Source organism: Scyliorhinus canicula, chromosome 4 (genome assembly GCF_902713615.1).
Source record: "Scyliorhinus canicula chromosome 4, sScyCan1.1, whole genome shotgun sequence".
In the NCBI taxonomy this organism is placed as follows: domain Eukaryota; kingdom Metazoa; phylum Chordata; class Chondrichthyes; order Carcharhiniformes; family Scyliorhinidae; genus Scyliorhinus; species Scyliorhinus canicula.
The window spans coordinates 39,082,002-39,106,183 of NC_052149.1; the positions used below are offsets into that span (position 1 = coordinate 39,082,002).

Here is a 24,182-nt window from a genome sequence, read left to right on the forward strand (position 1 = left end):
AGAGAAACGGGACATGTTAGACGGACGTTAGTCGACACCTCGGCAGCCGCCAGCCATGGGATACCAGTGTGTCCCGGTGGCCTGGTCGCGCTGCTGACACGCGGTCAGCCTAACCCCTGGTCACTTTCTGCATCCAACGGCCAGTAAACTATGGCCTCCTCACGGGTGCGTCAGTGGCCTGTGGCCGGAAGCCACAGGGGAACCAGCGGCCGTGTCCTCGTCACCTGCACACCATGGCATGCTGGCAGACATTTTGTTACGGGGTTGGACGGCTCACTCTCTACCTAACCCCCCCCCTCCGTCGCCCCCCACTGCCCCCTCCGTCTCCCCCACTGCCCCCTCCGTCTCCCCCACTGCCCCCTCCATCTCCCCCACTGCCTCCCCTGTCTTCCCCCACTGCCTCCCCCGTCTTCCCCCACTGCCCCCTCCGTCTCCCCCACTGCCTCCCCCGTCTCCCCCACTGCCCCCTCCGTCTCCCCCACTGCCTCCCCCGTCTTCCCCCACTGCCCCCTCCGTCTCCCCCACTGCCCCCTCCGTCTCCCCCACTGCCCCCTCCGTCTCCCCCACTGCCTCCCCCGTCTCCCCCACTGCCCCCCTCCGTCTCCCCCACTGCCTCCCCCGTCTTCCCCCACTGCCCCCTCCGTCTCCCCCACTGCCCCCTCCGTCTCCCCCACTGCCACCTCCGTCTCCCCCACTGCCTCCCCCGTCTCCCCCACTGCCTCCCCCGTCTCCCCCCCACTGCCCCCGCTCTGGACCCCCTCCCGTTCCCAGGGATGCCTTCCCCGTTGTGGCCAGACTCGAGCGGTGCGCTGAACGGTGCGCTGAGCGGTGCGCAGAGTGGTGCCCTGACCTCCTCCAAGCAGTCGTCAGCCAGGCCGACTGGTTGACGAATTTAAAAAGCAGGTGTGTTTCACGACGTCCAAACAGGGCGCCATGACGTCGGGACTTCGGCCCATCCGGGCCGGTGAATAGCGGGGGGGCTCTCAGTGGCGATTCTGGTCGTGTCAGGGGCGGGAAGGAGGCGTTTGTCGGGAAACGCGACTCCGACAATTTGCGGGGTTCGGAGAATAGCGGGAGGGCGTCGGAACAGCGTCGCCGTAAAAATTTCCGACGCCCGCTATTCTCCGAACCGTCGTGAGTCCGGAGAATCGCGCCCTGAATACTTTGCCACATTTAAGGTAAATTGACACTTTTTGGACCACTGCACCATAGTAGAGAGTTTGCTTTGGAGAATGCGTTTGAGAGCCTTGGATTATTTTTCTTAACTTCCCAAATAAATTTGATAGTCATCCGCATATTTCAAAATTGTACAATGCTGAATCTTCCACCCATGTCATCAATATAAGCCACAAATAAAAGGGCCCTTAGACACTTCCTTAAGGGACTCCAAATCCGATGTGTTGGATAAAAGCCACGTTTAGATTTTTACGTAAATTTCATAAATTACTAATTTTAAATATTTTTAAAATATACTTTATGAAGGCAAATTTATTTTTAAAGTAATTATATGGTTTAAAATAATTAACCCGTTTGCACAGGTTCATATCTGGTCATATGCAAATGAGTAAGAGGGGAAACCAGGAATTTCTCTTCTCAAAATAGGGACAGTTTTGGCACAATTTACACCTAGATTGACAATTGCATCCACAACGGAAACTCTTGACCTAATGTTTAATTTGTAACCGTTGATAATAGCTTTAAGGAAGTGACTGGAAAAAGAATTTGACCGTGTCAGTGACAGGCTGTTAATTTAACATCAAGCATTAAACCATTATGAGATTTTAGCTATGTCTGGGCATTCATACATACCTTTTGCACTGTCAAGGTTAATTACTTCTTCTTGGCCACCTTTTGGCGTCAGTACTTACTATTTGGAAAAAAAATTAATAGAAGAAAACTGAAAGAAATAAATCAAAATTTATATTAATACTTGCCAGCTTTCTTTTTAAGAAGGGAAATGGTATTATTTACTCCAAAAGTGAAGGAGTTAAGACAATTCGGAGAATTATACAAATATGGTTCCAGCCACAGACTGTAGATGGAAAATAAATGTGGTTGAAGTGGGCTGCTGATGCAAAGATTACTTTTGTATGTGTGAGCCTTGTTTTGCGGTGACGATAACTTGTTTACAAAATAAACTATAAAATAACAACTGGCACTAATCATGCTCAGAATGTGTTATCGTTTGACGTGTGGGCTTAAATTTTACTCTCTGGTACAATAGTTTAGGAATATCATCTGCCTAAGTGACCAGTGCTGTTATGGGTAGACTTTCCAGGGACATGTTAATTTACGTACGTTTGGTAGACTTCTGTAACTGTTGGAAATTCTTGGAAATTTGCCAAAGGTTTGCTGGGGGGGGAATAGAAACTTCTGTAAGAATCGATACCTGCAGTGGCTTGAAGATTGAGGCAGAAAGAAAGACTTGCATCTGTAAGGCACCTTTCACAACCATTGGATGTGTCAAAGCACTTTACAATTCAAAAAATATTTTATTGACTAGTATTTTATTGACTCTAGAAAAGGCAGCAGCTAACTTGTGCACATTTAAGATTCCACAAACAGGAATGAAGTAAAGTTCATATAATCTGTTATAATGATGTTGGTTGTGGGACAAATATTTGCCAGGCACCAGGGAGTGCTCCCCTGCTCTCCTTTGATATAATGCTCTGGAATCTTCTCCACCCATCTGAGAGGGCAGAGGAGTCCTCGGTTTAACATCGCTTCTGAAACTCAGTACCTCCGATAGTGCAGCACTCCCTTTGCAGTCTAATTCAGAGGAATGAGTAGGCCACGGTTGATATATCTAAAATATCTTTGCCTACTATTTAAATTGTATTTAGGAGCACATGCTAAATTAACCAGGTTTCCATAATTATTTTGAGAAAGTGAATGATGAAAAATTATTGAATAAAGAGGCATGCTGTTGAAGCTTTCCATTTTGGACTCATCAGGACAGATTTATACTGTTGCCTCTTTGAAATTTGGCATTCTTGCATCAGCCCCGATTAATGCAAACTGAAGCATATCTCAGTTTTCAGCAACACTCAAGTTCTGTAGTACCAAGCGATTGTTTGATGGAAGATTGATTTCCTTGGTTGATGAACCAGTGACAGTAATACATTTGGAATTATCATTTGAAAATCAAAGGGAGAAGATACAGGGCGGGATTCTCCCAATGGGAATCTAAGTGCCTACGGCGGAGTAAAAACCGGAGTGTTTTACTCCGGCGTCGGCGCCCGTTCCCAGACCCCTATTCTCCCCCCTCCGTGGGGCTAGCAGAGGCGTAAAAGATGCAGCGCCTTGGGTCCCACGCACGCGCAGTTGTGCCGGTGCCAACTAGCGCATGCGCGGTGGCCATCCTCCCCCAGGCCACCCGCGCAAACATGGCGGATAGATCTAGGCTCGTCGGCGGAAGAAAGGAGGCCCGCTGACAGAGAGGCCAGCCCGCCGATCGGTTGGTCCCGATCGCGGACCAGGCCACTCCGGAGCCTCCCCCCGGGAACGGAGCCACCCCCACAGGCTGCCCCCCCTCCCCCCAAGCCTTCGCAACAAGTACCCGCCAGCAGCGACCAGGTGTGGACGGCGCCGGTGGGACTAGGCCGTTTACGCTCAGCCCATCTGGGCCGGAGAATCGCGCTCGCCGTTTGCGGCGATTCTCTGAGCGACCCGGCGCAATTTGTGCGGCGCTGGTTTCGGGGGGGGTGGGAGATTCGCATGCAGGGGTTGGGGCGGCGTGACGCAATTCGCGCGGCGCCCTGGCGATTCTCCCACCCGGCTGGGTTGGGGGGGGGGGGGGGGGGGGGGAGAATACCGCCCAGGATTTTTTCTCTCGGGCTATTTTTCTTTATTGTTTCGTGGGATGTGGCTGTCGCTGGTACGGCCAGAATCTGTTACCCATTCCTTATATCCCTGAACAGAGTGGCTAGATGGGCTATTTCAAAGACTAGTTAAGAACCAACCACATTGCTGTTGGTTTGGAGTCACATATCGGTCAGACTGAATAAGGACGGCAGATTTCCTTTCCAAAAGAACATAAGTGAACCAGATGGTTTGACTAAGTATAACAATAAGTGAATTAATTTGGCTGAAAAGAGAGACATGTTGCCGAAGCCTCTCATCTTGCACTCAAGACAAATGCAAGAATGCCAAATTTCAAACAATCACAACAATTGAAACTACAAGAGAAAAGGGTGCTGATTGCTCGAGAGGTCAACTCTAATTGTTCGCGACCTTGCCATGGAGAGAACAATAAAGAACTGTAGGCTTCCCAAATTCCCAGACATTTCAAAAAAGACTCCAGGCTTGAATATATAAATTTTGTTTGCAGGGAATTGGTCCCAACATATAAATACATGCGATTTCTAGCAAATGTAAATGAGCCAAATTATGACCTTGACTGATTACCTTAAATTGTCTATTAGTGTAGCTGTTTGTGCACCCAGGATTGTTCAGCAACTGCTGCCTCATCGAGGAATCATGGGCGGAATTCTCCGCTCCCGGGAAAAATCGAGAGGGTCGTCGTGAACTCGGCCGAGTTTCACGACGGCCTCGGAGGCCGCTCCTCGCCCCCTATTCTCCCCTCCCTGCGGGGCTAGGTGCGGCGCTCCGTAAATCTCGGCCGTGGGGTCGTCGCGCCAAGAATGACGCGGCCGCGCGCCTAATGACGTCAGCCGCGCATGCGCAGGTTGGCCAGCTCCAACCCGTGCATGCGCGGCTGACGCATGACGCTGACGGCACGAACCCGTGCATGCGCGTTGGCCGTCTTTCCCCTCAGCAACCCCACAAGACGTGGCGGCTTGATCGTGCGGGGCGGCGGAGGGGAAATAGTGCGTCCGATTTGGACGCCGGCCCGACGATCGGTGGGCACCGATCGCGGGCCTGTCCCCTCCCGAGCACAGTCGTGGTACTCTTTCCTTGCTAGGCCACCTACAAGCCCCAAACGGGCTTCTCACTCCCGTTTCACGACGGCAGCGACCAGGTATGTTTGCCGCTGTCGTGAAACGGCCGCGAACGGCAGGCTGCTCGGCCCATCCGGGTCGGAGAAACGCCGGTCGCTGTGAAAAACGGCGAGCGGCGATTCTTCCGAGCCGGCGGGGGGCGCCAGGGGGGCGTGAAATTTGTCGGGGGGCCCTCCCGCGATTCTCCCACCCAGCGTGGGGAGCGGAGAATCGCGTCCCATATCTAACAGTAGATGTTTTGTTTTGTTTTTTGCAAGCATGGGCTGGTTGAGTACAGGCTACCTTCATGATCAACCAATGGAACATGCTTTTTAATTTGATCACCTAATCGCTGAGGTATCGGCCATTGGACCTTGATGGGTTGCATCCCAGGTCGATAAAGGAAGTGAGGGTGGAGACAGTGGACGGGTTTGCACTAATCTTCTTGTCTTCCCTTGTCATTGGGTTGGTTGGGAGATGCCAGAGGATTGAACAGTGGCAAATTATTCAAGAAAGGGCGTAAGAACATTCCGAGTAAATGTAGGCTGATCAGTTTAACATCAGTGTTGCTTAAGGAGTTTTAGAAAGAATAATCAAGGAAAAGATTAATAGGAGCCTGGAATGATTTGAGTTCATTAAGGAGAGCCAACGTGGATTTGTGAAAAACAGATAGTGTTTGACTAATCTAATAGAATATTTTGATGAAGTACAGAGAAGATTGGCAAGGGATATGTTGGGATGTCTACATAAGAAAACATTTGACAAGGTATCACATAAAAGGCTGGTTACCAAAAATTTGGAATCATGGAATAGGAAGGTCAGTGTCAGCAGCTGGAAGACAGATTCATAGCATCATAGAATTTACAATGCAGAAGGAGGCCATTTGGCCTATCGTGTCTACACCGGCCCTTGAAAGAGCACGCTACTTAAGCCCACACCTCTACCCTATACCCGTATTCCAGTAACCACCCTCCACCTTGGACACTAAGGGGCAATTTAGCATGGCCAATCTATCTAACCTCCACATCTTTGGACTGTGGGAGAAAACTGGAGCACGTGGAGGAAACCCATACAGAGACTGCAAGAAAGTGCAAACCGCACAGCATCACCAGAGGCCAGAATTGTACCCGGATCCCTGGAGCTGATGGAGCAGCAGTGCTTATCGCTGTACCATCATGCCGCTTAATGGTCATAAACCAGCAAGTCATGGTAAATGATTGTTTTCAGAGGAACAGTTCGTAGACAGTGATAGCCCAAAAGGATCAATCTGTTTGTGGCAAACAGTGCAGATGATACCAATCAGCTGCAGCAGGATATAGGTAGGCTAGCAGAATGGGCAGACAGTGGCAATACAGAGAAATGTGGGGTGATACATTTTGGCAAAAGGAATAGGGACACGCAATATTGGCTTAATGGCACGTTTTTTGTAGAGTGTGCAAAGGCGGACGGACCTGAGGGTTCATGTGGAATGATCTGTGAAGGTGGGAGGACATATTGAGAGTGCTATTAGCAAAACATATGGGGCGCGATTCTCCCAAACAGGGAGAAATCGTAAGGCTGGCGTCAAAAACGGGCGGGTGTGACGCCAGCCTCCCCCTCCCCGACCAGGAACCGATTCTGGTCCCCGGTCGGGGCTAGCATGCCACGGCCGTGAACTCCGGCATCGCTGGCTTAACGAATTTCGTTAAGCCCGCTTGCCAGAGTTTGCGACGGCTGACGGGTCGCATGATGTCAGCCACGCATGCGCGGATTGGAAGACTCCAACCCGCGCATGCGCGGATGACGTCATCGTGCATTTGCGCGAAACCTGCGCATGCGCGGGCCGGGATGCCCCTCAGCCGCCCCGCGAATTGATACAGCGGGGCAGTGGAAGGACAAAGAGTGCGCGGGAATCGGACCCGCTGCCCGCGATCGGTGCCCACTGATCGCGGGCCCATGGCACCCTTGGCACGGCCGTGGTACTGCCGTGCCAATCGGTGCCATGGTTGCCAAGATCTGGACTTTACGGCCGTTTTTACGAACGGCCAGACCAGGTGTGTTTGCCGTTCGTAAAAACGGCCGTAAAGGACTTGGAATTCGGCCCATTGGCCAGCTGAGAATCGCTGCTCGCCGTAAAAAAAAACGGCAGCAGCGATTCGTGTCGGGAGTCGGGCGTGGGGGGGGGGGGGGGGGGGGGGGAAGAATAGCGGGAGGGCGTCGGACTAGCGTGGCCGTAAAAATTTACGACCCCCGCTATTCTCCGCACCGTCGTGAGTGCGGAGAATTGCGCCCATGGAACCTTAGGCTTTATAAATAGATGTATTGAGTTCTCCTGAACCTTTATAAAGCTCTAGTTAAGAGCTAGAATATTGCATCCAGTTCTGGTCAGCACACTTTAGCAATGGTATGAAGCTCCTTGAAAGGTTGCAGAAGAATTTTCCCAGAATGGTTTCAGGGATGAGTGATTTTTAGCTGCAAGGTTAGGTGGGAGAAGCCAGAGTTCTTCTGCTTGGAACAAAGGAGATTGAGGGAAAATCTGATAGAGGTATACAAGATTATGACAGGTTTAGATTAAGTAGACAATGCTCCATTGTCAGTAAGTAAATTCATCTAAAAAATAAATTACTTAATTCATTCAATTATTCACTCAATTTAGTTTGTCACACAACAATCTGCTGCCCGGTGTGTGGTGGAAAAAGATATTTTGTGAGCACGTGACCCTGATTTCAGCAGTGAATCATCACTGAGCAATAGTCCTCAATACCGGGGCCCAGGAAGGCTGCGTACTTAGCCCCCACTCTACTCCCTGTACACACACGACTGCGTGGCAAAACCTGGTTCCAACTCCATCTACAAGTTTGCTGACGATACGACCATAGTGGGCCGGATCTCGAATAACGACGAGTCAGAATACAGGAGGGAGATAGAGAACCTAGTGGAGTGGTAAAGAGACAACAATCTCTCCCTCATTGCCAGCAAAACTGAAGAGCTGGTCATTGACTTCAGGAAGCAAAGTACTGTACACGCCCCTGTCAGCATCAACAGGGCCGAGGTGGAGATGGTAAGCAATTTCAAATTCCTAGGGGTGCACATCTCCAAAAATCTGTCCTGGTCCACCCACTTCGATGCTACCACCAAGAAAGCACAACAGCGCCTATACTTCCTCAGGAAACTAAGGAAATTCGGCATGTCCACATTAACCCGTACCAACTTTTACAGATGCACCATAGAAAGCACCCTATTGGGCTACATCACAGCCTGGTATGGCAACTGCTCGGTCCAGGACCGCAAGAAACTTCAGAGAGTCGTGAATACCGCCCAGTCTATCACACGAACCTGCTTCCCATCCATTGACTCCATCTACACCTCCCGCTGCCTGGGGAAAGCGGGCAGCATAATCAAAGATCCCTCCCACCCGGCTTACTCTTCCAACTTCTTCCATCGGGCAGGAGATACAGAAATCTGAGAACACGCACGAACAGACTCAAAAACAGTTTCTTCCCCACTGTCACCAGACTCCTAAATGACCTTCTTATGGACTGACCTCATTAACACTACACCCTGTATGCTTCAACCGATGCCAGTGCTTATGGAGTTACATTGTATATCTTGTGTTGCCCTATTATGTATTTTCTTTTATTTCTTTTTCTTCCCATGTACTTAATGATCTGTTGAGCTGCTCGCAGAAAAATACTTTTCACTGTACCTCGGTACACGTGACAATAAACAAATCCAATCCAATCCAATCCAATCCAAATGGCGAAACTGTTAGTAACAGCAGGTTTCCAAATAGTGAGTTCATGTGATTACTAAATGGCTTTCTCCGTTTGCTTTCATCTTATTGGCAACCAAACAAATGTCCTTTCAAGCATGGTAGGGGGAAGAAAATTATTATTTTGATTCATTCTAGTATTTTTAAAATTTGTTTTGTGGGGGTGGGGAAACCAGCGCAACAGACATTTTCTCAGTTGTTTGTACTTTTCTCTTATTCATTTTTCCTTTCTCTTTCCCAAGTACTGTAATTTTGTTTTTCTCATAATGCTGATCAATAGATAGACAACTGTGGTTTAGCTGGAGTTTGCGGTAGCCATTTTCCCTCCTGCTTGCCTTAGTCAGAATGCTTGCATTTAACTACCTTTCAATTTTGACTTTAATGCAACAGCCTGCAAGTGAGTCATAGGCCCAGATTGTCGACTCCAAATGGAGGTGGGGAAAGCAGGTGTAAAATGCTGCACTTTGTTGTTTCTCTGAAAATAAAATGCTTTCCACTGCTTTCCTGACCCTGTGGTGCTTTTGTGTGGCCTATTCGCAGGTCAGGAAGGTCTGGTGTGCAAAACGCGCGCATATTTCTTCCAAGGTCGGGTCCATGTTGTGAGGACCACGGGAAAATTGTATTTCCTCCCGCACATCATTTTCATGTGAGTGGTGCAGAGTCCAAGTAGCAGTAAAAAACCTCTCCTCAGACATTATTTTCCCCAATGGTTTTTAAATAGTTCCCATTGCTATTGCATGGTTCATGAGGATTGTGGATAGTGGACTGGGTGAGTGGCAATGTAGGATATATGGGTGTGATGCAGATGGCCTGGAGTGGCAAGAGGGATCTGAGGGGGCATGGGGTGGCATTGTAGTGGGTGGAGATTAGGGAGTCTTTAAACGATGTTGGGAGCTGGGTTGCTGTGTTGGAGAACACAAGTCTGCCTCAATCCTCTCACACACTATTGCAGCATTCAAAATGCATCGTGAACCCAACCCCTGCATGACCAGACAAAAATTCTGGGTAAAGCCACACTTGGGTTGGGTGTGCATTTCGGAAGGCACGGAAGAGCACAGGTCGGGATTTCACAAGCCCATATGTAAATCAGACCTGTGGTATCAAAGTTCAAAAAATATATTCAAAATCAGGTTAAGGAAGTAAATTTAATTAAGTTCCAGTGGGCGGTCACAATAATATGAACATACGAATTAAGAGCAGGTGAGGTGCCTCGAGCCAGTTCTGCTAGCCATTCGATAAGATCATGGCTGATCCGATAGCAACCTCAACTCCACATTCCTCCCATAACGTTTCATCCCCTTGTTAATCAAAGGTCTATCTAGCTCTACCTTAAAAATATTCAAATATTCTGCTTCCATCGTGTATTTATGTATGCGCTATGTTTCTTTTCATGTCTGGAATGATCTGTCTGGACTGTACACTGACCAATACTTTTCACTGTACCTCGGCACAACGTGACAATAAAACAACTCCAATCCAATCCACTGCCCTTTTAGGAAGAGTGTTCCAAAGAACCGCAACCCTCTCAGAGAAAATAATTCTCTTCTTCTTTGTCTTAAACAAGTGACCCCTTATTTTTAAACAGTGACCCCTCATTCTATATTCCCCCACAAGAGGAAACGTCCTCTCCACATCCACCCCCTTCACGATCCCTCAGGATCTTAAAGGTTTCAATCAAGTCACCTCTTCCTCTTTCAAACTCCAGTGGATACAAACCTAACCTGTCCAAACTTCCTGGTATTGGTCTGGTAAATCTTCTCTGAGCTGTTTCTAAGGTATTTACATCTTTCCTTAAATAAGAAGACCAATACTGTACACAATACTGTGTTCTCACCAACACTGGGCACAACTGAAGCATAACCTCCCTACTTTTCTGATGAATTCCCCTCGCAATAAACAATAACATTTTATTAGTTTTCAAAATTCTTTACGTTCTGGCAGGACGATGTGTTGCATTGTGTTTCAACATAAATTTTAGGCAGAACTACAATAAATTGTAGATTTATAGTATTCATAGAAGGGTGATTATGAACACCAAAAGAGCTCAAGTGCTATTAAAAACTTTTACTGACTTGTAGGTTAGCTTCATGTGTTAGTTTTTTTTTTGCATTTTCTTTTTCATTTTATGCAGCAGAAATGAAGCATTATGATGCCAGACAAAGGGCTTTGCAAAGTGAAAGAAGCAGAAAGTAGTGGTTAGCAGATGTTTTTGGGCTGAAGAAAGGTTTGTAGTGAATTCCCCAGGGGCCGGTGTTGGAACCCATGCTTTTCCTGATATATATTAGTGACCTAGACCTTAGTGTCTCCTTCTTCAGATTTGCTGTCCGAAGGCAGGCCTAATCCACAACCCCATGTTATTAATTGCAAAAGAAGAATGTGCAAAGTGATGAGGAGAAGGTGGGGGAACACCACAAAGTGCATTGCTCATTCAGAGAGTTGGCACAGACAGAATTGGCTGAGTGGCCTCTTTCTGTGCTATAATTGTTCTGTGAATCTGTGAAGTGATTCATCGATTTTCAGTGGTGCCACTGGAATCCGCTTTCGGAATAATTCCAACCAGCTTTTTTTTTGTTCCTTTAATCTGTGCTGAGAAAATACTAAAAATAAAAATGAAACACAAAGATGGATTCGGGCAACTCTAAAAACAGATCAGGTGCCGCTGAGACCCAAGATAAGAAGTGATCTATCTTCGCAAACTCCCTCGTCCCTGACTTCTCATTCCACTGTTTGTAAAGCAAAATAGAGGTATACTGAGTTACATGAAGGAGAGAAATAAACAAACAAATTATGATATTTATTACTAAAAATGCGCACATCGGAATGATGTATAGGTAAGTTGGGTGGTCGTGATTCAGCCAACTGGGATCCTTGCTGGAGGCAGGGGAGGAGAAATTCAAAGGGTGGTTTCAAGTATGACAATCTGGTGTTCGGCCTGGTGTTTAGTCTGCCTATTCCGTTCTCCATAATCCACCTCTATAGCACCCAGATTTTGTCAGCAGAGTGGAGAAAAAGGAAAGCTGAGAGACATTTATTCTTACACCATTTATTTCTCTATTTTATTTATGTTGTCTCAACAATCTTCAAAAAATTAACAATTGAATATATTTTGTATTTGCTCATCTGGAAATGTGGCACAACATGGGGAGAGGGGAAGCTTCCTCTGAATTTCCATTTCAGTTCAATAAATAAAAGGACAGTATGGTTCGTGAGGCCTATAGCCAGCTCAGGCCACACCCCTCCCATCCCGCCCTGTCACATTCAAAATCCAACAGAATTTCTTGTCTCTGCTGGAACCGACTGCCACTTCCATACTGACCATACATTAATGGCAGCAGGGGTAACTGGAGTCCGCCAATCCTTAATCCAGGTGCATTTTCCTACTGCCCAATATAGGTAAAATTGAGAATGATCCAAAAAGCACTGATTGGAAGGAGTTAGCCTTGAGGCAGCCAGCTCTCTCTCTAACTCTCCACCGTGTTTTACCTGCTGCAGGTCTCATGCTCTTGTGGACAACTCTGAGCACTTCTTAGGACCTTATGGCCTATTAAGTTGTCTTGTGTGCTGTTCTAATACAACAGAATTTGTCCCATTGGACGACTATCTTTATTCTCGTGGAGGCTGTTGATGGAGTCCCATCTGCTGATGGGAATTGTGACTGCACCTCTCCATGAATAATTAATCATTTTTGGCTCCAGAAACCAGGGCAGTGTCATGACGGCAGACTAGGGTGCTGCCCCTATATGTACGACCTAAAGAGAATCCAGCCCTCTGACTCTGAATTTCTGATCTAGGAATAAGCCAGTTTTAGAGATTTCCACATTGAAGTATTAGGTTACTGTAGGGCACATCTCACTCTCATAATTACATGAGTCAATCTTTTAGAAGATAAGGAATATATCAAATCTATTGCATATGACTTATCTCCAGTGACATGCTCTATGGCAAGCTTGCTGTTGGTATGAGACTAACCGGTTGCCCATGTCTGCGATACATGGATGTTTGCAATGAAACTTCAAGTTGACCAGGATTGGAGTCCTTGCATGGAAAGTCATCGCTGTTGACCAGAGCTCTTGGCGACAAGCACTCACGAAGGGCGAGAAAAAAAGCAGAAGACAAAATAAATGACCAGAAAGGGAGCCTGCTGGAAGGAAAAAGAAACATCCATCAACCTCAGACCAATTGTTATTCGTCTGCGCCAATTGCAGAAGTGACATATACCCTGGGCACAGTCCATTGTCTCCTGAGACAGATAGATGCCAACTTGATAACTTCTGAATGCTTGTTATGATGACAATGGCGACAGCCAAAATGATATCCACTTCAGTATTGTAGGATTCATGCATTGAGTCGTGGAGAATCTCATGTGCCAGGGCATGGAAGAAACTACTTTGATGTGGCTGTAGTTGAAACAAATACTAAGATTGAATTTGTATAAACTTTGTTTTTCAATAAAAATGCTTCATGATTGATGTTTGTATAGCAACTATATTTCCATTTTAATGGATGGTAATAAACAGTAATATACCTCCAATAAATGCAAATCTGGCCTATTATTTTAGACTTTATTAAAGTAGTAACACCAAATTCCTGCATTATCTTGTTAAAATAGTTTCAGTGACCATCCAATACTCTATTAAAACTTTGCACTTACATTTTACTCCTGATTAACTGAAGTTACTTATTAGAATTGTTATATGTGTGGAGTCTGGGAGTGCAATATGATTACTGAGTTATTTTAATCTTTCAATTCATTCCAGTTTTTATGTCTTGTTGTTTAGCTCACTCCTACACAATTGCAGTATACTGTAAGTAAGCCCCCTTTATACTTACAGTAAGCTTTTACTCTTGGGATGTCTTTTTATTTCTGCTTCCCCCTCACTTTGGTCATAGGTTAAGCAAAATTATAGTTGAGGGAGAAACCCTTCAGCCTCATTGATGATCAATCTTCCTCTGAATCAGTTTTGCAAAGTGGAAAGTGTTGCTGTAGACAACATTAGCTATTTGATGACCCAACAAGGAAAAATCAGTTTGATGCTTGGAACATCCTGGAATAACAAGTGGGTGGACAGACAAATGTAGCACTGGGGATTTTACAAGCTGCTTCATCAAGCCCAGAGCGATACTATTCACTCATTAAAATCAAATGAACTTTCTGATACGTACCGTGAAAGGGGTGAGTCATTCTTTAAAGAAACTTTTGCTTCACCATCACTTCTTGTAATGGTATAGTGTTGGTGAATTACGCTAGACATATGTTAGATGTATTCAATATGCTATCTTTAGCCATAATCCAATGGAATGTAGGGTTGCGAACTCTGATTAAATATATTCCTAGAGATTTCATTACGTGTTTCTCCCACGCTCTAGCCATTAGTCAGCCAGTACAACCATTCTTGTGACATAATGCCTTCTTAAGCCAATTGGAAGGCAAAGACTCATTACCCAATTGAATGATGCTTGACTGTCAGCCAGGTAACCCCCCCGTGCCCCCCCCCCCCCCACCCCCATTTAAAATATTTCTTATTTCTGGCAAAGAGAAATGTCAAGGAAAATGACAAAAACATCTTCTTTAATGTCCCGATGATTTTTCTCCAGGATTACACATAGCAGTGGTCCCGGAGATTGATCTTCAATTCCTGGAGACTCCAGGCCAATCCTGAAAGGTTGGCAACCCTAGGAATGGCCGGAGCATCTTGTGAAACTGAATGGCCCATTCCTGTCCTTGTATTTCCATTGCTAATATTGTAACATTTGAGTATGCATTACTTTATTTTTCTTGAAGTGACAGAATTAATATATTTTAAAATTGATTGCAGTTAGTGGCAACATAATTGGTAAAAAAAGATTTTGTGCTTGTGTGGTGAAGAACAATACACATTTGAGACATAATTATTAGTTTTGTGGTGAGACAGCCAATTGTAATTCTTGTGTTAGCACCTGATCAGAAATGAGGTCAAATGCATTTGACTAAATGTTTTACACCTTTGAAATGTCAATGTAGATGTTAGCCATGACACCTCACCACTGAGTCAGAAGGTTGTGGGCTCAAGTTCCTCTCCATGGACGTATCTACAACGTTTAGACTGACACTCCAGTGCAGGACTGAGGGAATATTGCACTGTTTGAGGTGTCTTTCTGAATAGACAGGAAACCAAGGTCCCCACCCACCCTCTTGGGTAAAACAAACAGTCCCATGAAAATATTTATACTCCCATGACAATATTTAACAAAAGATTGATGAGTGCAGCTCCAACAACACTCAAGGAGCTTGACACTTCAGGACAAAGCAGCCTGATTGATTGGCACCCCTCCCACAAACATTGCAAGAACTCATCGAGACTCTTTTGGGCAGCAGCTTCCAAACCCACAACTGTTACCGTCTAGAAGGATAAGGGCAGCAGATACATGGGAACATGTAGTTCCCCTCCAAGTCACTCACCAGCCTATCTTGGAAATATGTCGCTTTTCCTTCACTGTCGTTGGGTCAAAATCCTGGAACTCCCTCCCTAAGAGCACTGTAGGTGTGCCTACACCCATTGGATTGGATTTTGTTTATGGACATAGACTGCAGTGGTTCAGGAAGGCAGCTCACCATCACCTGAAGGACAATTAGCGATGGGCAATAAATGTTGGCCAAGCCAGCAACACCCACATCCATAGATTAATTAAAAAAAGAGTAATCTCCAGTGTCCTGCTCCAGGTTCAGGTCCCACTCTGAGACTGGGTGGCCATGGAAAGTGCTTTCATAACATGGCTAAATTATCAGCCTTTAAATCCTAATGATATGCCTCATGGCAGGCGGTAAGAACTTTCCTGAAGAAAGCAATGGGAAACCATTGCAGTACTTTGCCGAACACAATCATGGACCAATTCAATGGAATTACTTGGCTGCCTTCACCCACTTCGGGTTTGGTACCTGAAGGACGTCATTATCAAATTGCTGTTTGGGGGGGCAGCACAGCGGCCTAGTGGTTAGCACAACCGCCTCACGGCGCTGAGGTCCCAGGTTCGATCCCGGCTCTGGGTCACTGTCTGTGTGGAGTTTGCACATTCTCCCGTGTCTGCGTGGGTTTCGCCCCCACAACCCAAAAATGTGCAGAGTAGGTGGATTGGCCACGCTAAATTGCCCCTTAATTAGAAAAAATAATTGGCTAATCTAAATTTATAAAAAAATAAATAAAAAATTGCTGTTTGAAGGAGCTTGCTGTATGCAAATTTGCTGCTGCATTTCACACCTTGCTTTCAGACGTTAGGAAGCATGGGCCTGCTCATGAAGCTGCGTCAAGACTCATGGTGGAAAACCCAAATATGTTACAATGTCAGAAAATATCCTCCAAATGACAACAATGCCCCAGAGTGACACTTCAAATGCCTTTCTCCCGCCGCCCCACTCTGCCAACAACAATTTGGGTCAAGGTAAGTAGTTCATATGCCAAGCTGTTTTGTTTAGGTAAAAATGTTTATTGTCCCCATACGTTCATGGGCATATAATGTAAGTGTGACTCTGGGTATGTACTGCCCCACAAGGCTGTGTACTTAGCCCTTACTACACTCCCTTTACAAACACAACTGTGTGACAAAATTTGGCTCCAACTCTCATCTACAAGTTTGCTGATGACACTACTGTAGCGGGTCGAATCTCGAACAATGGTGAGTCAGAATACAGGAGGGAGATCGAGAATCTAGTGGAGTGGTGTAATTACAACACTCTCTCCCTCAATGTCAGCAAAACTAAAGAGCTAGTCATTGACTTCAGGACGCAAAGTATCATACACACCCCTGTCTGCACCGATGGGGCCGAGGTGGAGATGGTTGACAGCTTCAAATTCCTAGATGTGCACATCACCAACAATCTGTCCTAGTCAGCCTGGTATGGCAACTGCTCGGTCCCAGACCATAAGAAACACAGCCCAGTCCATCACAAGAACCCGCCTCCCATCCATTGACTCTGTCTACATCTCCCGCTGCCTTGGGAAAGCGGGCAGCATAATCAAAGACCCCTCCCACCCGGCTTATTTACTCTTCCAATTTCTTCCATCGGGCAGGAGATACAAAAGTCTGGGAACATGCACTAACAGATTCAAAAACAGCTTCTTCCCCACTGTTATCAGACTCCTACACGACCCTCTTCTGGACTGATCTGATCTCTTCACACACCTTCTCTGCTGAGTAGTACTTCAGTCCTGTTTGCTTCACCCGATGTCTGTGTCTATGTTTGTACATTGTGTATTTATGTTGCCCTATTATTTTTTTTTTCACACGTGGAATGATCTGTCTGAACTGTATGCAGAACAATACTTTTCACTGTACCTCAGTGCATGTGACAATAAACAAATCTAATAATCCAATCCAAATACCTTCTCAAGATAGTGTTCTGCACAGTGCACCGACGGACATTTACATTTTAATAACTTTCTGGAGACATGAGTTCATAAGATAGTTCTGACCCCGCCCCCCTCTGCCAACTACAATTTGGGTCAAGGTAAGTGTTCATATGCCAAGCTGTTTTTTTTAGATAAAAATGTTTATTGCCCCCATAAATTCATGGGCATATTATGTGAGCGTGACACTGGGCATTTACTGCTCGGAATAGCTAGCAGGATGGGTGAAGATGAAGGACAGTGAGAATGAATGGTTGGAGCAATGGAGGGGTTGTTTGAAGGGGAATGACAGAGACTTCAGAGGAGGCAGAGGCACCAGAGTGGATACCTCTAATTTTGGACACAACAAAATGATTACCTAATTTAAACATTCCACATAAAAGCATAGTCTTAAGTCCTAAATGGTTTCTCCATCAACAACGGTACTTATCTGTCTTTGGACTTGTCTGTTGAATGTTTAACTGAAGGGCGGCACTGCTGCCTCATGGTGCCGAAGACCCGGGTTCGATCCCGGCCCCGGGTCACTGTCGTGTGATCTCCCCATGGCTGTGTGAGTCTCACCCCCACAACTCAAAGATGTGCAGTTTAGGTGGATTGGCCATGCTAAATTGCCCTTTCATTGGAAAATAACAAATTGGTACTTTAAATTTAAATGAAAATTCAGTGCTGACATTTTCCTTTTGTAACTGTGCAGCAAGGGAAAATAAGGGATTAGTAGCAAGAGTAGGCTGATATGACCCTTGAGCATGCTCCACCATTTGTTAAGATCATGGCTAACCTAATTTTGGCCTCAATTCCAATTTCCCATTTGCTCCACTCTACGTAATCTTTGACTCCCTTGTTGATCAAAAACCTATCAAAATCAGCCTTCAGTATATTCAATGACCCGCCTCCACTGCTCTCTGGGCAAGAGATTTCCACAGACTAACGACCTTCGGAGGAAATAAATTCTCCTCAATCCAGAATAGAAGACCATGAATTTTGAAACTGTGGCCCCTCGTTCTAGACTCCCTTTGGAGGGAAACATTTTCTCAGTATTTGCTCTGCCAAGTCCCTCAAGTACCTTATATGTTTCAATAAGAACGCCTCTTATTCTTGTAAATTCCAAAGGGGATAGGAACAACCTGCTCCATCTTTATTCGTAAGATAACCCCATCATTCCAGGACTTAGTTGAGTGAACCTTCTCTGAACTGCATCTAATGCAATTATGTCCTTAAGTAAGGAGACCAAACTGTACAAATTACCCAATTCTTTTTTTCCAATTAAGGGGCAATTAAGCGTGGGCAATTTGCCGACCCTGCACAGCTTTGAGTTGTGGGGTTGAGACCCATGCAGACACTGGGAGAATGTGAAAACTCTGCACGGGGCCGGGATCGAACCCTGGTCCTCGGCACCGTGAGGCAGCAGTGCTGCCACTGTGCCACCGTGCCGCCCCCGGATGCGGATGATAGATCATAGAATTTACAGTGCAGAAGGAGGCCATTCGGCCCATCGAGTCTGCACCGGCCCTTGGAAAGAGCACCCTAAGCCCACACCCCCACCCTATCCCTGGAACCCAGTAATCTCGCTTAACCTTTTTGGGAACTAAGGGCAATTTAGCATGGCCAATCCACCTAACCTTCACATCTTTGGACTGTGGGAGGAAATCTGAGCACCCAGAGGAAACCCACGCAGACACGGGGAGAACGTACAGACTCCGCACAGACAGTGACCCAAGCCGGGAATCGAACCTGGGACGCTGAAGCTGTGAAGTAACAGTGCTAACCACTGTGCTACCATGCTGCCCTGGATTCTAAGGTTCTGTACAGCTACAGTAAAACGTCCCTACTTTTATAATTTTTCCCCCTTGCAATAAATATCAACATTCCATCTGCCTTCCTAACCATTTGCTTTACAAAACTTTTGTGATTCATCAATAAGGACATGTTGACTCTGCCTGAATGTATTATGATTTTACAAGATGGAGCTGTCCCACCATCCATAGAGTAAGTTAAAGAGCTACATACAAATTGTAGGGCTCACGGTGTTGAGCCTTATCATTTTGACATTTTGTCTTGCCATCACTTTGCAAACTCCTGTCCCCTCAGTAATAGTGAAGTATGTTGGAGCATTATTGGCTGCCACATCACAGAATATTAATGTGATGACACTGACCTATATTAACATGACAACCTAATTCGGAACCACGTCTGTACATTTTATTTATAAAAAACAGTGTTTTAAAAATAGTTTCCACTGAAACAGAAGGGTACAATCCAAAGAATCATCTTGAAAATCTCAGAATTATTGTTTTAAGATTCTGACTTTTAGGATTTTGTCTCAAGAGAGGACTTGAGTAATGTAAGTATTGAGAAAGTCCCAGGGTGCAGTTTTTGTTGTGGAGCGTAGGTGTCGATGCTGATAATTGCTTGTGATCTTGGGAATTCCAGTCAGTTTAAGAGGAGGCAGGTGTTCCAAAACTAGTTACTCTGACAAACTTGGTTGGAGCATTATAAACAGGCCAAATTTTAATTTGCTTAAAAGTTAGCTTTTCTTAAAGGCACAGCTCGACACTATTACTAGAATTTTAATGAAGTGCAAGACTGAGTGTGTGCACTGTTCATGATGTATACATTTAAACTGTGAAAAGCATGCATTTTAATAAGCATTGATTTTGTCTTTTGAAACTTGGGTTTGGGCAGTAGAAAGGGAGTGTGAAGTATTGGTGTTTGTCACTGGTAGTGCTGTTGGAAGCACTTCCAGTTAATGAATTCAGTGTTGCAATGAGAAAAATACTCATGTTCAATTTTTTAACCCTACACTCTAATGCACAAAATGCGTTAAAGAAGATGGGTCACACTAGTGTATTTTTGTCACCTGCCCATTGTCTGCCCCAGAACTGGATCTAATCTGCAAGAGCACTGCCATTGTAACTATGGTGGGTCAGTTTTGGTTTAATGTTGGGGAATAAATCATTCCACACTATTGGGTGTAAGGGTCCGACACAGAATGGATTTATGAGATTCTCAGTTCCTATTACCTGCAGGTTCACAGCAGAAAATTCTTATAGCACAGGACTGGCCAATATGTGAAATAGAAATAATAATAATAATATTTATTATTGTCACAAGTAGGCTTACATTAATACTGCAGTGAACTTACTGTGAAAATCCCCTAGTTGCCATACTCCGACGCCTGTTCGGGTATACTGTGGCAGAATTCAGAATATCCAAATTTCCCAACAAGCATGTCTTTCGGGACATGTGCGAGGAAACTGGAGCACCCGGAGGAAACCCGCAGACACGGGAAGAATGTGCAGACTGCACAGACAGTGACCCAAGCGGGAATTGAACCTGGGACCCTGGCGCTGTGCGGCAACAGTGCTAACCACTGTGCTACCGAATACTAATAGAAGAAGCTACGATTGTTCTCCTTATAGAAGATTAAGGGGAGATTTAACAGAGTTGATAACAATTATATAGAGTTTTGAAAGAATTAATAAGAAGAAACAGTTGCCACTGATGCCTGAGATGGATTGTGGGGCTATGAAGAGATGTGCAGTGAACTATTTTTACCTGGTGTGAAAAACTACCTGAAAGGGTGGAAACTAATTTAATAGTAACTTTCAAAATGGAATTGGATATTTACTTGAAACTGCTTAAACTTGCAGAGGTATGGAGAATACCAATTGAGTAGGTCTTTCAAAGAGCTGTCACAGTCACAATGAGTCAAATAGCCACCTACCGTGCTGCAAGATTTTATGATGCTACTATAATGATGTATAATATAAGTGTTGTGTGGTGAAAACTGTGTTGGGATACTACAGGGCGGAAGGAATTTGGGTGGGAACTGTATGTCAAAGAATAGGGGATGGTTGAGAGCAGTAGAATCAACCCATGTGAATTGCATAATTGATAATGAGTGAATAGATGCCTGTAACCTAACAAAAATTAGATTAAAGAGATTAATTAGGGACAGGAGCTTGGTAGCTGATCATTTATGTGCTTCATGTTTATCTGATTGGTGTTTTTTCCATTCTTTTTACCATTGTCATGATTCTTTTGGCAGTCAGATAGCCGTTGAGCTCTGATAATTACATTTCTCTGAGCCAAAAATGATTGTGAAATACCAGGGGTAGAATGCAATATTTCTGTGATGCAGAGGCAGACATTCCATGTATAGATCCTGTTTCTCCCTAACTGGGAATGGACTGTGGCATTTCTGCCAAAAAATGAACCTTATAATCCAGTTTGATAAATCCCTGTACCATTAAGTTTTTCCTGATCATTATTTATTTTACAAATCCTGCAGTGTTGTTCCTATTTTCTCCAAAATAAACTTTTAGAAAAACCAAAGGATCTGAGCTGACTTGAATTATATTATAAGTTAATGAAGGACATTGTTGAAGAGAAGTGAAGAGGCACTTGTGTATTCTGGCTGGAGGATTGGAACAGCCAGTAACGTGTGGATAATGACATTTATCCCATCTCATTCTGCACATCAAACATGTATACCCCACCAACAAGGTGAGGGCAGGTTCCTGCAGTGATTGGAGAATGTGGACTGAGAGCATACAGTATAGAATATCCGATGGCTTATTGTGGAGCCCTGGGTTTCTTGCATAGGTATATGGATTCCAGTTTGTGTTAGAGAAATTACACATTCGAAAGACACTGTGAATTTCATTTTGCCATAGATGGCCGCACTTTTTTTTTCTTTTTTAAATTTAGAATGCCCAATTCATTTTTCCAATTAAGGGGCAATTTAGCGTGTAACCCAGAGCCGGGATCGAACCTAGGACCTCGGCGCCGTGAGGAAGCAGTGCTAACCACTGCACCACCGTGCTGCCCTACACAATTTTAAGCGTGTAATGTTATTCATCGGTAATCTTTATTTTCTAGAATTAGACTTAACTGGCAGGAACCCACAAAACACTTGCAATCAAATTAGTATCCCTAGTTATTTGTTCGCCAAAGACTTTAACAGAATCAAAACTTCTCACCCTAGAAAAAAAACTACAGAAACCTGTCCATGTGTAAATCGGGCCTAAGAATATAAACACAAATTTTGGCAAGTGTCTGGCCTCGTAACTTGTTGAGTCATAGAATATTAAAGTCTAATTGAGAACTGGGTTGTCAAGGCAGGTTTACATTAATATTCTTTGAGGAATAAATGCTCTTATTTCCTTGAAATTTGCCTGTTATAATTTCAGTCTCTATCTATGAAGCAGACGGTTTCTTACCAACTGTCCTTTTTCCTGATAAAGTCCTTAGAACATAGAACAGTACAGCACAGAACAGGCCCTTCGGCCCTCGATGTTGTGCCGAGCAATGATCATCCTACTCAAACCCACGTATCCACCCTATACCTGTAACCCAACAACCCCCCCCCTTAACCTTACTTTTATTAGGACACTACGGGCAATTTAGCATGGCCAATCCACCTAACCCGCACATCTTTGGACTGTGGGAGGAAACCGGAGCACCCGGAGGAAACCCACGCACACAGGGGGAGGACGTGCAGACTCCACACAGACAGTGACCCAGCCGGGAATCGAACCTGGGACCCTGGAGCTGTGAAGCATTTATGCTAACCACCATGCTACCGTGCTGCCCCTTGTTTAGGATTTGAGTTTCATAGCAACATTATAACTACTCCTTCCTTGAGTCTAAGTTTGTGCAGTGGAATGCCCATTAGATTGAGAAACTCTGGAGGATATGGACTGTTATCATACCATCCATATATAAACTTAACATTGATATATTTTCTTAATGCAACTGACAGTTTTCCAAAAATATTTTTCATTCAAACCAATCAATCTTTATTTTTAGCAAACCAGTTTTCAAATTATACGGTGCATTAAATAATTATCCCCACTATTTTCCCACAGTTAATCAATTCCATAATACCCACCCTTCTCATGACATCCCCGCCATCCCATGCCATTCCCATCCCATTATCCCACTCCTCCCTTGCAATCCCCATCCTGCTGTTGTCATTCCCATATCTCTCATCCCTTCCATCAGAGAAACAATCCTTCAAGCCAGGGTAGCTTTGTTGTTAGGCTCCCCTTACCTTGTGATGTTCTGGTTTACCACCAACCTTAGGCCCACCCCGCCACTTCTGCCACCAAAGTGTGGTAGCCACACTTGCACCATGTTTTTTAGTTCTCCACGAACCCCACAAGCACTGCCCACCAAATAAACCCTGCCCTTAAACTGACCAATCAAAACAGTCTGGACAGATAAAAATGGGCTAATAGATTGGCATAGTCAAAGTTAGCTGCTAAAGCAATAAACATTGCTGCATTGTTTTGGATGTAATATGTCACTCCCTGATGACAGACTGATAGGGAAAGAGAGGAGGTAGGTAGCATTCTTACGTAACCTCACCGAGATTTATGGATTGTAATCAGTGATGCTAAACCCCTGAGTATTCTGCATTCACTCAGTATTCTGAAGTCAAAGTTCAATGAGCTTGCTTGATCAGATGTTCGGGTATCTGCAATGGTTCAGGAATTTGTTTTGCTTGCATAGAATGTGTCGTAGCAATAGGTGGTAACTGGAGTTAAATGTAACAAAAGATGGTTGTCTCACATCAAAACTAATCTTAGTAGTTTCCAAGAATACAAATGCCTGATTAACTTATGGCAAGATTTTAATGAGCAGGTACAGGAGCTCCCCATGGCTTAATGCTTCGTTCAGCAACTGATTTTTAATGGTTTCAATTGCAGAACACAGGGAACAGAGTTCCTGACAGTAACATCGAGAGAGATTTCTACAGGCAGGAGAAGTGGTTGATGAAGCCATAAAATGAATGCCATAAAATATTGAGATGTAGTCACAGCATCAGTGGCTAGAAATACATGGGGCAATTTTCCCGCAAAATAACAATGTCATTTCAGGCATGAAAATTGGTGCGCTGGTGCCGGTGTGATTCTTATCGCGATCTTTCCCCACTTTGTGCAATTATTGCTCCCCCACATGAAACACGGCGCATCTGACTCGCCAGGTGCTTCGCCCGACCCAGGTTTCAGCTGAGTACTACAATCAAGGTGAAGCTGCATGTAAACGGTTCTTCAGCACTCACTCCCTGGCAAACCTAGAAGATGGCCGCAGGGAGGGCAGCCT

The 24,182-nt window shown here is 45.0% G+C and overlaps 1 protein-coding gene across 2 annotated transcripts in view; it reads left to right on the forward strand.

Annotated features, from left to right (window-relative positions):
• The window catches only part of LOC119964508 (BTB/POZ domain-containing protein 19-like), a 238,898-nt gene that overhangs the window by 145,224 nt on the left and 69,492 nt on the right, over positions 1-24,182 (forward strand). The window lies entirely within an intron of this gene.